The sequence below is a fragment of the Puma concolor genome, chromosome C2 (assembly GCF_028749965.1).
Source record: "Puma concolor isolate L17-30 chromosome C2, mPumCon1.1.hap2, whole genome shotgun sequence".
Classification (NCBI taxonomy): domain Eukaryota; kingdom Metazoa; phylum Chordata; class Mammalia; order Carnivora; family Felidae; genus Puma; species Puma concolor.
The window spans coordinates 121,226,246-121,243,105 of record NC_141675.1 but is presented as its reverse complement, the minus strand read 5'-3'; the positions used below and the strand labels follow the sequence as shown (position 1 = coordinate 121,243,105).

Below are 16,860 nucleotides of genomic sequence, written 5' to 3'. Positions count from 1 at the left end.
AATTTATACATGTTGTTAAGGGTAACAGTAGTTTTATTTTCCTCCTTTTATTGCAGAATAGTTACCATTGTATGGATATGTGACCATTTGTTTATTCATTTACCACGTGATGGTCTTTTGATTTTTTTCCAAATTTTGACTATTATGAATAAAGCTGCTGTGGATATTTGTCTGTAAGTATGGTTGTGCTCTCATTTTTCTTGGTTAAAAACATAAGCATTTGTAGAATGCTTTGTTTATAAGAAGCCATTAAACTGTTCTGCAATGTGGTTGGCCATTTTTCATTTTCAGGAATGTTTGAAAGATTTACTTGATCTCTATTTTTACCAATACTTAATTGGTTTTAGTCATTCTAAATTGTATGCAGTGGTATCTTATTGTATTGTACTTTTAATATTTCAGTAATGACTGATAATTGTCTTATGTCCCTATTTGCAATTGAAATATCATTTTGTCTGTTCAATTTTTTGCCCATTTTAATTGAGTTGTTTAACTTTTTATTGAGCTGAGTCTTTTATATATTTTAGATACAAGTCCCTTATTAAAATGATTTTCCAAATATTGTTTTCAGTTTGTGGCTTACATTTTCATTTTACTAAAATGTCTTTTGAAAAGTAGAGTTTTTAATTTTGATAAGCTAAATGATGGAGCAGTTGACTTCAGTTTTTGTATTTTTTTCCCTGTCCATTTGCCTTACTTTCTGAGAAATTTAATTGACTTCATCTTCAGTCTTTTTTTTTTTCCACTAAGTTTTTTAATTAATTTATTCCACCATAATTTTAACTTCCAAAAGTCTTCCCCTACTGCTAATGGCTCTGTTCCATACATATGGGTCTTAGAGATTTAATGATTTAAGTGTTATTACTCTTGTTTTCTTCCTCTATCATCTTATTTATATAATTATATATGATTTTTTTTCATGCTGGCCTTTCTTAAAAAGTTTATGATCCTTGGTCATCTGTCTGTATTTCAACAAGGAACATAAAGGTTGATTGGCTACTTGGTATAAGTGAGAGGATTGGGTCAACTTGTGGGGTTGCTTTAGGGAGATTGTTTAGAGAGCTGACTGAGCTTTTGCCAAATGTGTAGATTTCAGCTTTGCCATTATGTTAATCCACTCTAGAACTTTCTGACCCTTGCCTGGTTAAAAGCTGTCATGATGCATGCAATGTGGAAAATCATCCTTATAAGACGTTTAAATAAACCCTTGTTCCCAACCCCCAGTCATCATTCTCCTGCCATCTTCTGTTCCTAGCACCACTGAATGCTAAATCTGCTGGAGTTTCAACGGGCAGAAGAACTGCTTCTTGCCCATACATCTATGAAAGCACATGAGGCTGCCCTTTATCCTGTCCATTCAATTCATTTCTACTCCTACACAGTCAGACTTTCAGTAAAATATCTCCTTCTCTAGGAATTTTCTAATACCTCCTTTCTTATTCTCATCAGTTTTATGGTTTCATTTTTATCATTCTGTTTTGATCTTGGGATAGTGAGAAAATTAGTGAATCTGCTATTGTTTTCTGTAAATCTATAAATACAGGGTCAATGAGAATGAAAGTTTTGATGAATAAACCAATCTTAAATTATAGGTTATGAGTGATAAGTGAAACTCATTAAGAGTATCTAATTCATATATATATATATATATATATATATATATATATATTTGCACATATATATATTTGCACATATATATACATATATATATTTCACAGTTTCTAGAAGTTTGACTCACATATAAGTTTTTGGAAGTGGTAAAATTTTTAACAGGCATATTATCCTTCTAAATACCTTTTTTAAAAATTTTCATTATTGAAAGTTAAAGCTTCTATCCAGAAATTTAGATTACAGTAGTGAGAATTCTGTTATAAAGTGATTCACAAATGATACATAACAATTTCTTAAATTCCTTAAGCTTGTTTCCAGCAATAGAGAAATTCAATAATGCAGAACTTACATAAGAACTATATATAAAATGATATCATTATGTTACCTATTATATATTTACTTGTTCATGCATACTTTATGTAATATGTAATGATTGAGCACTGTTTGTTCTTACACATTTAATTGCATGTGGGGTATGCAGTCACAGAATAGAAAGACATTGCTGAGGCACATTACTATGGAGTGGCGGGTGGTGGCTGATTAGGGAACGGTGAGTAGTTGAAGCTCTCAGGACAGGGAAACATGCTGATTATCAGAGAATGTGTTTCTCCAACAGAGATAAGTAGGACTGGGAAGATGGGTTCTCTGTTCAATTATTAACAACAGAGTTAATAACTTTCTATTCTCTTGTAGGAATTTGGTCAACTTTGTTTGGCTGTGACTTCCTCTAACATGCTTTCTAAAATACAAATGAATTATTTTAGTCTTAAGTACCATGGAGAAATTTCTCTAATATTGCATTGCTCTGTCACTTTGAAGAGATCATCAGAATTTAGCTATTTGGTTATCTTGAATTTTTGAGTTTTCATATTAAATGAGGTTAAATTCAGGTTAAAACAACAAGAATTTAAGAATGAGTTGAATGCTCTTCTGGTAGCTGATGAAAGTAATTACCAAAATTGTCTTATGGGTGAGCTTTTAATAGTGTTAGTAACCCCCTTGTAATGTAGCTAATACTTTAGCTAGGAAAAGAACAACACAGAAATAAAGTGAAGTATAATAAATTCTCATCAGTGTGAAGCTGGATGGTTTTAGGTGGGGCTTACACAAAATCAGCCTGTAGGTAGCTATGAAATTGGAGAATACAATACCTCATATTAGTGATACCTTATGAAAGCAATGAGCATTCCAATGACAGGGATGACAGACTTTAAAAATACCATGTGAATAAATAAATAGTGTAAATCTAGATTTTTTTTGACCTGGATATTTGACTGATAGCCTGTAGTTTAAGTAGTATCCAAGGTTTCAGCAAATTATCCATATATAGAGAACATTTTAAAGTGTCACCTTACTAGGTGATTATTTTGCAAATATATTTTTCAAATAAGCTAATCATACATGGATTAACTTTCAGTTGAGGTTTATATCTACAGAAAAATTCATATATATTGTAGATATAAAGTTAGCATTTTGGAATTTCAAAAATTGATCATTAAATACTATTTTAATAATCCTTCTATATTTAAAGGGACAAGGAATTATGAATTTCAAGTTTAAGCTTCTATTAAAAATTTGGCATCACATTTCTCACTCAGATACTATTTTATTGACTATTTTTGGTGTAAAATATGAGGGTACCTTATTTTATTTTATTTTATTTTATTTATTTATTTATTTTTTTGAGGGTACCTTATTTTAAAAAGCAGATAAATCTGGCAAAAATGTCATTTTCAGAGGTAGGGTTAATGTTGAAGATATTTCTTTTGTCCTCTCATCAGTGAGGTGTTCGATTCTAAAGGGAGACATTTCTCCCTCATCTGAGCACTAACACTTTCATGAACCTTATTTTTAAATATATATTTCAACAGGAAACACTCTTACATAATATACATTGGTGATTTGAAAATGTACTTTCTCCCCTTAGTGCTTACTTACGTATTTTTGACACCATATAGCTAGTGTACAATGCCAGGAAATGAAGTGAATCAGTTTATGCACACTAAGGTTTTCATGGTTGGGTAAGTGAATTAATGAATGAGTGCACATTCCACTATCAGAAAATACAGTAACACTAGGAAGATATCATTACATTAGATAACTAAATATAATGAATGTAATGGAGAAGCTAGAAACATAGGCATTATGAAATGGGTTTTGACACTTAACCCTCTTTGTACATGACCATACTGAGTCCAGTTCAGTACCACAGAGCTTCCATGAGCTTCCACTGTTAGAGCTGCTCCCTGCCATGGAGACAGCAGTGAAAGACTCAGAGCAATAGATGATGTTGTCTGTTGTTCCTACGGCAGCAGGCTCAGGAGCCTCCAGTAGATTTCTCCTTTCCCTAATTTTTTTTTTCTTTCCTAACTTTATTATGCTTGAGATTCAAAATGATGAAAAAGATAAATATAATAAAGGCAGGCTTGATAAATCATTGCTCAGTTTGACTCCTTTCAGTCTGTGTACCTCTTTAACAAAAGCAGCAAATAACAATCTTCGTATCACTAAGCAAGGGGTACAAGATTATACTGTTAGAAAGAGGAGCTGGAGTTAGAACTTGTGTTTGGCTTTTAAAGTCTGTGATCTCAATTGTTCTATAATACAGATACTAGCTATAGCACCTACCCTAAGTGAAAGTGATGTGAAGGGTTATAGGCAGGGAAGAGGAAGAGGAGATTCCTCTCCCCCCTCCACACACCATTCTACTGAAACCCATTAAAGTCTCCCTCATTTAACCAGCAAGAGTTTATGGTCTGAAGCCTGTGGATTGGGAGAAGTCAGATGAGCAACTTGGGATAGCAGCACAATCTTCTGGTTTTGGAAGATGGGGATGATAACTAATCATAGAGTAAGACTAGGAGACTGGCTGCTTCAAATGGAAGTGGGTGTTTTATAAGTAATTAGCAAGGAAACATTTAGGGGAGTCAGGGACTGCAGTTAAGCTGATCACTAGAATCCAGGAAATAGGAGGTTTTCAGGTTTTCCATATAGGTCAGGTGAGGGGAGTAACCAGAAATTCTCAGTCCATGTGCTTAATGGTTTTTGTTTTAATTAACCTTCCTAATAAAATAGACAACATAGCCTATTTATTTCAGAGAGTTCTAAGGTTTCTTGGAGGGAGGACTGTAACATGGATATGACTCCACTCCACTAATTAATGGGAAATACATGAAAGTTTTCAGGAAATATTGTACTATATAGTCAAAACAACTACTTTGTATTCAGTATGAACTTGGTGAAAGATCCTATGCTGGGGGCTATGAAAAGATGACACAGAAAATCTCAGTGACCTCAAGAGAGATTTAAATTTACTAGGGAGACTAAGATGTGTGTAAAAATAACAGTGATGCAAAGCATTTAAATGGGTAAATTAGATTACCATTATAGCCAGAATAAATATTTTTAGTAACAAGGGGGAAAAAAGTTAATGAAATGAAAATTCAGTTGTTCAAGGTTAGGGAAGCAAAACTGATTATTAAGGCATTTCAGCAACATTGTGATTAGTAGGATGATTCAGTTTTGCACCAAGACCAATTTGACCTTACAGAAATTAAAATCTCAGTCTCCTCACAAGACAGAAAATATCAGATGAGAAATGAGCAATTATCAGTCGATGCCCAGTCTGTGACAACTCTAATGTTTACATTAAAAGTGCATCCTCTAATGCAGTGTAGGAGCATTTTGTTAGACAATAATGCTTGGAGGTATTAAAAAACACTTGCTATTTTAAAAAGTTGTGCCTTAGCAGACAGGCATCAAACTGTAAATTATGGATACAAATGTCTATTGTTTGAAAATCTACTTATTAGTGTAGGGTAAAAACAGAGGCTATTTGTGACATCCTGTCTTTGGTGTATAACTCTCTAATATTTGTTTCTTTCACTACATAGATTGTGTTCATGTATATGTATGTGTGTGTATTTGTATTGTTCAAAAATGATTAAAGAAGAAAATTTAATGATACAAACTTTATTTAACAGTTCATGGGTTAGAAAACGTCCATTTGGAGAACTGCAAAATCAGGCAGAAGGCAGCTTTTATAGGATAAAAAGTAAAGAACAAGGAAGAAAAAGACAAACAATAATGTGATTAGCTGAGGCCACATAGTCAACCTTGTTTTGGGTCAGTAGGAACAAAGAAATATAGACCTCACAGCTGGCTTGGTGGTTTGAGATTGGCTGACTGGATATACTGTGTTTCTGGTCAAGCAAAGCATTTATAGGTACACAAAAGTTATCCAAGTTTCAGTCTGCTGATGTGGCATTCTGGGAATAAGTGGCTCCATCTTGGGTTTAGAAAGGTGTTTCAACAGTATATATACTATAGTAGCTTACTGTATGCTGTCTAAAGGAAATCTGTCTAAAAATAATTTTGTGTAAATTCTATAAGTACCAAAAGTCCTTTCACCTTTTTCCACCTCTTAGAACACATAGTTTAAGTGTAATTGTAATCTACAGAATGATTGAATATACAATTTTGATCTCTGGCATTTTATTAGTGTCTTATTGCTGCAAAACAGATTACCACACAGTGGCCTAAAACAACACAAATTCATTATCTCACATTTTGTAGATGGAATTTTTAGTTTCACTGGGTTCAAATGAAGGTTTTGGCCGTGCTCTGTTTCTTTTTGGAGTCTACAGAAAACACTCCATTTCGAATCTCATTGAGGTTGTTGGCAGAATTCAGTTCCATACTGTTTTAGGACTAAAGTCTCTGTTTCCTCATTGTTTGTCAGCCAGGAGTCATTATCTTCTTCTAGAGGCTGCTCACATTTCTTGGTTCAAGGCCCCTTCCCTCCATCCTCAAACTAGTAATGGCTGGTTGAGTCATTCTCTTTTCTGACTCACCTCCCCTCTGCTTCTCCTGCTACATCTCTACTTCCAGCTGAGAAATTACTTTGTTTTTATGTTTCAAGTGATTATGTGGGGCCCACCTGGATAATCTAGGATGCTCTCCTTGTTTTAAAGTCAGTTGACTAGTAACCTCCTTCCATCAGTGAATCCCCTTCCTAGCAGTACCTAGATTAGTGTTTGATTGAATAACTAGAGGACAGGAATCTTGCAGGAATCTTTTTTATGATTTTTCCCTCTGCAGTCATTATCATTTATCTGGTGATTTAAAAACTAACTTTATGGGGCGCCTGGGTGGCGCTGTCGGTTAAGCGTCCGACTTCAGCCAGGTCACGATCTCGCGGTCCGTGAGTTCGAGCCCCGCGTCGGGCTCTGGGCTGATGGCTCAGAGCCTGGAGCCTGTTTCCGATTCTGTGTCTCCCTCTCTCTCTGCCCCTCCCCCGTTCATGCTCTGTCTCTCTCTGTCCCAAAAATAAATAAATGTTAAAAAACAAAACAAAACAAAACAAAACAAAAAAACTAACTTTAAGGTAAAATTTACATATCACCACTTAATTCATTGTGCTGATACACGGAAAAAACAACTTCCACATAAACTGATTATGAGTATCTTTTTCCCATGAAGAACTAATCATTCCTGAGATATATCAGTATTTGAAAATCATGGATTTTATGAGTAGTGAAATCCCATTTGGACCTATGTACTTGTAAGAAAATAATATATATAAATAATATATATTCCACCTCATGAAAATAGTATTTAAGCAAGCAATATAAAGTCCTTCTTGTTTGTTCACTCCACTATTTTGACTAACACATACACCAACTTTAAGGTTTGTCCAGTTTGAGGAAGTCCTAAGACTTCAGTATGTAAGTAACTTTCACTGTATTTATTGATTTTACCTAAATTCTGTATGCTAAACCTCGAAATGTTAAATGATTTGTCCAAGGTCAAATGACTGCTTATTTAGAATTCAGCTTTTGTATTTACTTATGTGTCAAAATATTTATTGGTGTAGGTCACTTGTTACTAAACATAGAAAATATGATTTTTCCTTTGGTACTTACCCACTCACAGAATTTTTTAAAAAATATTATCTTTTAAAAGCTTTTTAAAAAGTTTTCTAATATTATTATCCTATTTGTTTATAGTTACCTCTTTCCCTGACTTGGATAATGTTCAAGGTTAATTGTATATATATATTTTTTTTCAGTTATGAAGTTTACTAAAATGTTCAGCTCTGAACCAGACTAAATTTGACAATGATCAATCAGTAACTCTATGAGTAACCTTGTGGCCAGTTATGTAATCTGCTAACATGATACATAGCTTTAACATTTTACTTTAGCTATTCATGAGTTTAACAAGACCAAAAAAATGAGTCTTGTTAATGCAAAGATTGATCAAATACTCTTTTTTTCTTGAAATTCTAAACTTATTTAAAAATTTACTATAAAGTGATGCATGAGTGGTTCTATGTAACTATACTTGTAATGCTTATCTGCATCTTAAAAAAAATAATTATGGGGGCATCTGGGTCGCTCAATCGGTTAAGCCTTCGGCTTCGGCTCAGGTCACGATCTCACAGTTCTTGTGTTAGAGCCTCATGTCGGGCTGTGTGCTGACAGCTCAGAGCCTGGAGCCTGCTTCGGATTCTGTGTCTCCCTCTCTCTCTGCCCCCTCCTCTGCTCACACCCTGTTTCTCTCTTTTTCAAAAATAAGGAAACATTAAAATAATTATGTGATCATGATCATCTCAATATTTTAGACACTTTTAGCTCTTGTATAACACTTGCTTATTTTAGATGTTACAAATTTATATATTCAATTGTTTATAATCTTAATTTTTTTTTTTTAATTTTTTTTTTTTTCAACGTTTTATTTATTTTTGGGACAGAGAGAGACAGAGCATGAACGGGGGAGGAGCAGAGAGAGAGGGAGACACAGAATTGGAAACAGGCTCCAGGCTCTGAGCCATCAGCCCAGAGCCCGACGCGGGGCCCGAACTCACGGATCGCGAGATCGTGACCTGACTGAAGTCGGACGCTTAACCGACTGTGCCACCCAGGCGCCCCTTAATTTTTAAAGAATAAAATCGTGTTACTTCACATCCTTTTCTAGTCACTCATTCATTTATCTGGTATTTACTGGGGAGCTATATTGTACTCTAAATATTGGGGCCACATGATAAAAAAAGATTAAATTCCTGCCTTTGTGGCCTTTAATGGCCTTCTAATGGGGAGATAAATATGAAACAGAGTTTCAGTTTTAGAGTGTTTAGGTGATGTAAACAAAATAAAGTAGAGTAAACCCCAAGAGAACAAAGGGGCAGGTGTGTGGTTTAAATATGGTGGCTGGGGGTGGAGGGGTCAGGAGACTGTGTGGTATGGATACGTGAGCCAGGGAAGATCTTTATGGGCAGAAGTTTAGCAGGTGAGAGTCCTGAAGTGGAAATGAGCTTGCAGGCTCGAAGCAACAAGCAGTCTGAGTTGCTGGGACAGGGAAACTGATAGAATGCTAGGAGATGAGCAGGCCAACCCCTAAAGTTTCAGGATCAGGTTCGAGTCAAAATGAAGGTTAAAAATCTTATGTCTATGAATTTAACGGTTACAAATCAAACTATACTCATGGCCTGGTCAGCATTTCTACTTCTTGACCTTGAAGTTAAAGGGACATGTTCTTGCTTCTTTGACCAGGTTGGCATCTACAAGCCTGACTGAGAACATTGATCTGTTGAGGCTGTGTAGGGGAGAAGCTGGGCTTGCATGCATGCAAGACTCCTAAATGATGATGAGATCTACCTGAACCCACTAGAGAGCTTGACCTGGTTCAACTGCTGCAGAGACCTGAACTGTGGCAGGTGTTCCTCCTCAGGCCTAATTTTGCTAACTCACGATTTCCAGCCTTCCAGCCTTTAAAATGCCTTCCAAAAGTATCCCATCATAGAGAAGACAGCATGGCTACCCAGGAGATATGGCCTCTTGGAGAACTTGGGAGACCCCAACTTTAAAGGTAGGTTTCCTTTTTCTCAATTGTACACTCTCACTTGCCATGTCTTTTCCTCTAATTCCTGTTTAATAGTTACTGAACTTTTAGAAAATGTTTTAAAGAAAAAAAAAAACAACTTGTGTTTAAGTTTGTGAAATCTATCACTTGCTGTTGATGTGCAGGAGGGTCCAAGGGCAGTATTCAAAGTGAGGGTTGAGAGTTCCTCAGGGTCATACCTTGTAGCAGTTTTAAAGATGCTTAAGAAACTTTTGACACTCATCTCCATGTGTTGGGAAGTGTTTTGGAGGGTTAAATCTAGACTTAGATCGAATGTGAATCCTCTAGCTCCTCCAACCAAAGTGTTTTTTTCCCATAATTATTTGGTATATTGCACACTTTCTCTCTAGCAATCTCCACTTTATTCATAGTGAATTGTTACATTATAGGCTGTGGACCCCTCTAAAGTGGTCCTTCATCAATGGGACTACTGAGGCACCTGTTGTGATATTTTATAATTTGTAGATACGTGTTTTTAAAACTTTGAAACAAGGGGTGCCTGGGTAGTTCAGTTGGTTAAGTGTCTGACTTTGGCTCAGGTCATGATCTCACAGTTCATGAGTTTGAGCCCCGCGTCGGTCTTGCTGCTGTCAGCATATCAGCACAGAGCCCATTTGGATCCTCTCTCCCCCTCTCTCTCTCTGCCTTTCCCCAACTGGTTCTCTCTCACTCTCTGAAAATAAATAAACTTAAAAAAATAAAAAGAAAACTTTGAAACAATATCAAAATTATGTAAATGTTAAAAATCTAGTAGGCATAAAATCCTTATTTTCTGCCAACCGCTTGAGATTAGGTGGTCAAAATCAATTTCTATCAGTTCCAAATATTTTATTTTCTACAAATAAGAATGTTGTCTTATGTAATTGCACAATAACCATCACAGGAAATTAACATTAACATAGTACGATTTTTAGTTCTCCTAAAGCAAGATACATGAAATTGAGATTATGGAGGGGTTTCAGTTATTTATAAGAGTGAAGATCATTGATTCCCCATTGGAGTGAATGGCTGAAGTACAGGAGAGTATGAGACTTGAAGGAGAGACTTGAAGGACAAGCCATAGTATGAAAAGGATTGTCTACACCTGTAATGAAACCACTTATGACAGGTAATAGAGCTAAACTCATGGAAAAATAAAAAATGATTCAGGGGTTAAGCAGATTAAAGGGAAATTGTAGATTAGTTGGTAACCTAATGTGATAATGTAAGATTGAAAGTTGAATCTGTTGTTAAAGAAGGAACGTTCTGAAGTCTACTAAGGGCCATCATGGAGAACTGTGTTATCTTTACTCCCAGAGGTGCAGAGTTATGGGGAGAAGATCCAGCACTGTTTGGACCACAGGGAAAGCAGGCCTTCAGACGAGTCAGGAGTATCTTGAACAAAAATGCAAGTAAAATGATTATTTCTTCTTTTGAATTATCTTAAATTACTGCAATCTGAGTTATGTGTTTAATATTCTGTTTTATTCAGATTTTTTTGTCCCTTGTATTGAGAGGTTTTTGGGATATCTGATTTCTTCATTTTCAGGAGTCTTCTAAACTTCTTACTCTGTAGATAAACAGAAGGTGGAGGGAGGAGAGGAGAAAAAGCTACAGAATCAGAGCTGAAATAAGTGAATTTTATTCAAAGCTTTTAAAATCACTATGTATTTCAGACATGAAGTCACCTTGATGTTTTTTTTTTTTTCCCTTACTTTAACTCCAGATTGTCGATTTGAGTCCTGTATTCCGTATCTTAAAAGTAGTCTACTGCTCTCTAGCTCTCCCCTGCCACCATGCTAGCCTAAGCAGCATCCTCATTTACATCTGAGGATGCTCTTCCTGAATCCAGGTTTAACAGCTTCAATTTATTTTCCACATATTAGCCAGCTTAATAAAAAAATATTAAAATATGTCACTTCTTAGACTTAAACCCTTCAACTGTCTCCCACTCTCTTCAGGATAAAGTCTACCATGGACAGCAGCAAATTATTACATGAAATGTCTGCCCACTTCAATATCCTCTCTCCATTGCCTGCAACAATTCAGCCACATGGATTTCCTGTCAGCTTTTAATATATTCCAAGCTCAGTACTACAGAAATTATCACACATTCTACTTCTCTCTCCAACACAGATACAGATCATATAAAATACACATACATACATACATACATACATACATACATACATACATACCTATTCTCATACTATTCATAGCTAATTTCTTTACATACTCCTGGATACCTTCTTAAAGTCCCAGTCTTTGAGAGGTCTTTCCTTATTATTTTCTTTAATTGATACTCAGTTATTCTCCCTCTCTGCATGCAGTGTGTTGTCTTCATAACCTGTGTCTCACACCTATATTTGTTAGATGACTTTATTTTTTTTTTCTATTTGTCTATCTCCCATAGAGGAGTAAGCTGGAAAAAGGCAGAATTCATATGTGTTTCATTAACAAATGCCTGGCATTACATAATTAGTGCTTAATAAATAGTTAATGATGGAGTGAATTCAGTCACCTGGGTAGAAGGTGATTAGGTAGTAAAAGATAATTTGAAAATGAGCTAATATTAGGCATAATGGAAGCAAAAAAAAAAAAAGGACTATTTAAGACTTGGTTACTTCTATAAATGGGGAAGAAACAAATACATATTCATTTACCTACTTACTAAATTTGTAACATTTATTAAACCCTTCTTGACAATTAAAAAGCATGTTAGTGAGTAAATTTTGAGTTTGTTAGTATCTGACAAAAACTTTGAGGGTTTGAGCCCTCCAAATTAAAATATTTACCAGAAATTAATCCAGATGTCTAGCTTTGAATTTATCATTTTTGAGATTTGAAGTTTGAAGTCTATAAATGGATAAACTTAGTGATACTAACATGCCATCAGAAAAGGATAAAATCTTACGGATGACTAAGTCATTAGCTAGGAGACTCCATCAAGCAAATTGGGTTAGGATATTCTATACATACATGGTTGCATGTATACCTAGAAACACAGTGTATCCATTATGATTGATTTACAAGAACAAAGGTGGGCTCTGGTAAACTTCAGAAGAAAATAAATTATCGCAAGGCTATTGAATGACTAGCATAAAGGATGAGAAATCTGGAGAATCCAGCTTAGAAAACTGAAAATAATTGAATGAGACTAAGACCTTGAGAGCAAGCCAAGGTAATGGAGCAGGATATCAGGCTGTCACCATTGGTAAACCTGTTCCTGGACACTAACCTCCTGCATCACTCTGACATTAGCCTCTAGTTCCAATCCCCTGGGAACATCTCTTTTGCAAGATTTAGTGTCTTAGGCTAGTTCTTTTTTGCAAGGCCTACTTGCCTCCCTTCTAACTATTCAGGTGAAAGAATAGGGTTCTTGACTCTGACCAAGGTGAGAACACAAAGAGTGCTTTCTTCCCAAACACAAAGAGTGTGTAGGCACTGGTAATGGTAATGTTTAAGTGACAATTGTTCATTGCACAGATTATATGTCTGCATTTTTCCATCAGTAAATTTATAATGACTGAGTAATTTATATGTATTGGAACTGAGTAGTTTCATGTGAGTGTGGAAATTATGTAGACATTATTTACTGGGCAGGAGTTCTCACCATTATGTTTCCAATACTGCAGCTGTCAAGATACCCAATCCTTCGGCTCATATTGATTTCGCCTTATTGGCACCCAGAATGAAATCTCTGTGAATCTTCTGCTTTACTTTCTTCAGTAAACATTGAGAGTGGTTACGACCTACCTAACTATAAAAATTCTCTAATTGATGAAGGTCACTAGTTGATTATCCAGTCGTAATTCCTAATAGTTCCTAGTATAGAAGAGCAAAGGCCCTGTAGGAATAATGGCTTAAGTTGGACACATGGGTCTATCTTTTATGACAGCCAAATGGATAGGAAAGATTATAATAGCACCTAAACATCTGTTAAAACTAACTGTATCAGTGATCTGTGAACCAACCATGCTTTAGTGATAGAATATTACCTCTTTAGAGACATAATTCTGGGCTATAAGGTCAAACATTTACTTTTTAAAAGAGCACCTAAGTATAAAAATTATACAATGCCCTATACCATTTTAGGATGTTATCAAGTAGAACCATATCCCCTTTAAATATAAAAATAAATGGAACAGGTATGACTCAAAAGGCATTTACCATGTGTTATTTTCTGTACATGAAAGAAGTTAAAATTTTCATGAGACTTAGAGTTTGCAAATATTGCTTCTTAATAAAGCATAACCATTATTTGTTTAAGGTCTGAATGAACCACATAATAGGCATAAATCAGATAAATGCTCTTTTACCCTGGAGCCCTCTTTAGGGGATATCTATCGATGGAGATCTGTGACAATGGACACACTCTAGTAGCTCATGAATCTTAGCTGCTAAATATAGTAGGCAACAGTCAAAGATCAATGAAAAGATTAATGGTTTTAATTACCCCTATGTAACCAGTTGTGGGTAAAATTTTACTTGCTACTTTCACTGAGGGTAGCACACCACAGTCAACTTTCCAGTAAAGCTAATTTGACTTTCTGCTTGGTAAATTGCTCATTGACAATCCTGTAATGAGTCTGCTCTGTGTGTGACTGAATACTGAGCATGCTTCTGCTTTCTAAAAACAGGGAGAAAAGGCCATAAAACTGATGAATGACACACAAACGATTTCCTTGTGAAAAATATTAGGAAATAAGACAGTTTCCAGGCAATAGTTTCCCTGCTTGAGCTGTATGGAGCAAGCAAAAGAGTACCAAATGAATGTTGTATTTATGGAACTGCATGAACAATCCTAATAAATACTGACAAACATCTTCTGAAGATACATGGAGTAACTGACAAATTATCTTTTTGACAAAAGGAAAAAGACCATTTTAGTCTATATGATTTGCTTAGGAATATTGATTATTAGAACTATATCCTAGCCCATGTATGAATTTATAAATCCACATTTAAGAATAAGTGGAGGTCTGAAAGGTTTCTAGCAGTTCCTGTTAAATTATGTGCCATAGGCCATCAGTTTCATCTCAATTTCTAAGTTAGTACTTCTATACAAGGAATCAAGATACTGCATCAAAATATTAGCTATCCATCAAAGGAAAAGGAGTAGAACCGTAGGTTAAAACATTTTGTTTGTTATTACTTCCGTTTTAGTTTTGTGGTGCAAAGGATGGATGTTGCTAAGGTATTAAAAAAATAATCTTTGGGGCACCTGGGTGGTTCAGTTGGTTAAATGACCGACTTCGGGTCAGGTCATGTTCTTGTGGTGAGTTCGAGCCCCGCATCAGGCTGTGTGCTGACAGCTCGGAGTTTGGAGCCTACTTCGGATTCTGTCTGTCCCTCTCTCTGCTCCTCCCCTACTCACACTGTCCCTCTCTCAAAAATAAATATTAAAAAAAATAATCTTAAAATGATTCACCTTCCCACACTGGTCTGACTGTATAATTTTTAGCTGTTAATGCTCAGTTAAAATTATTAGAATGTTCTCAGTATAACACTAAATTAGGTGGTGACTGTCAAATGTTAAGCTATTTAATGCAAATGTTCAGGAATGTCTGCTGGCTGGGGGTATGCATTCAGAGGATTGCTCAAGCAAAGAGCAATGAAGGGCAGGGAATACTACTAGGCACGTGCATTAGCATGATTTTTTAAAAAATATCCAGTCTTAAAGGAAAATAAAGACCTTTCACAGAGCAATTCAGTTTTTTCCAAACTTAACTATCTTGGTTTATTTGCTCAGTAAACCTGTCTACAGCATGAGACACATGTGAATACTGACCACCCTAAAACTGTTCTTTATTTCTGAGGACAATGAAACAAGTACCTGGAGTGTTACCATCTCTGAAAACAAATGTTTATATGGAGTTTGGGGTGTAAGAGTTTACTAGAGTGCAGCTCTCAGGAGGGGAGAAGGATTAGCCAGAGGAAAAAGTCAAATTGTAATAGAAGCCCAATAAAACTCAGTAAAACTGGTGGGAAGATTGGGAACAAGTATTTTCTGTCAGTTATTTGACCTTTCCGCCTTGATGATACTCTTCACCAAATGTGTGCTGCCTGGGGAAGTACATGACCTTCGGCTACCTCTGAAACTAAGGCAAACCTTAAAATACTTAACAGCTGACAGTAGTTTGCTGGTTAGACTTTTTACAGTTGGATAGAAGATCCTTACTTGAATGAGGATCTGGGAGTCACATCTCTGTCACAACCCACTCCATGTGCTGCCCAGATGGGACAGAGTAGTTAGTCCTCACTGCTGCAGCTGGTTTGGGCTCTACGGGTGATTGTCTTGTGTCCTTCCCCACTTTGCACTCTAGACTCCTCGTCCTCTCAGCTACGGCCTCTGCATGGCTCAGTGCCTTACTTGCTGATTTGAGATCTTCTGACTGATACAGACCCCTGGTCACCATGCCTTTCTCAGGCTGGTTTGCTCTGCCTGTTATTCAGAGTCACAGTAGTCAAGAGTACCAAAAACTGCTCCTACATACTCTTCCCACTTTTATTGTGTAAGAGCAGCCCTGTCTTTGGCTGGTAATCAAGGTCAACCAGTCTGCAGAAGTTATCTTCTTTGTCTCTTGGTCTCTGAAAACCAAAAAGTGCCTACAGCAACAGTGGCTTTATTGTAATGGTTACTTGCTGTGTCTCTCTGGAGGACCAGGGCCTTTGAACCCTGAGTCCAGAGTTGTGAGAACCTCAGCTTTAAAGTCCTATAGGGAAATACTGGGAGTGCTAAGTGCAGAAATTCCTGCTTCACTGCTTGGATTCCTGACCCATGTGGTCTTCCTATTGGGAACCTAGTGCCACCTAAAAGACTTTGAGTCCATGAGTATACAGCATCCTAGAGAAGAGTACCCCTTATGCTGTCTTTTTTTAAAAAAAAAAAAAAAAAAATTTTTTTTTTCAACATTTATTTATTTTTGGGACAGAAAGAGACATAGCATGAACGGGGAGGGGCAGAGAGAGAGGGAGACACAGAATCGGAAACAGGCTCCAGGCTCTGAGCCATCAGCCCAGAGCCCGACGCGGGGCTGGAACCCACGGACCGCGAGATCGTGACCTGGCTGAAGTCGGACGCTTAACCGACTGCGCCACCCAGGCGCCCCCCCTTATGCTGTCTTTATGCTGACTCTATAGCTGTGTTGTCAATAGAACAGTTCACTACCCTATCCATTTCTGTGCAGCTTCTGTGTGGTACAGTGTGTGATGTGATGGAACCTGTGTTCATGGGCCTTCTCCAAGACTTCCTTTTGCTGTGAAGTGTGTCCCTGGTCTCTTTGATGTTCTGTGGGGTTCTAGAACATTGGGACAAACATGCTATAAGCTGCTGTAAAACAATACTGAGGTCTTCTATGTGGTAAA

General features: G+C 36.4%; 1 long non-coding RNA gene across 2 annotated transcripts in view; it reads left to right on the top strand.

Moving 5' to 3' along the window:
• Window positions 1–16,860, top strand: part of LOC147577513 (uncharacterized) — a 273,639-nt gene that overhangs the window by 35,209 nt on the left and 221,570 nt on the right. For both annotated transcript variants that reach the window (XR_015255841.1, XR_015255842.1), the window contains exons 2-3: window positions 9,372–9,480; window positions 10,810–10,900. This is a non-coding gene — a long non-coding RNA (uncharacterized LOC147577513). The remainder of the gene's footprint in view (window positions 1–9,371; window positions 9,481–10,809; window positions 10,901–16,860) is intronic.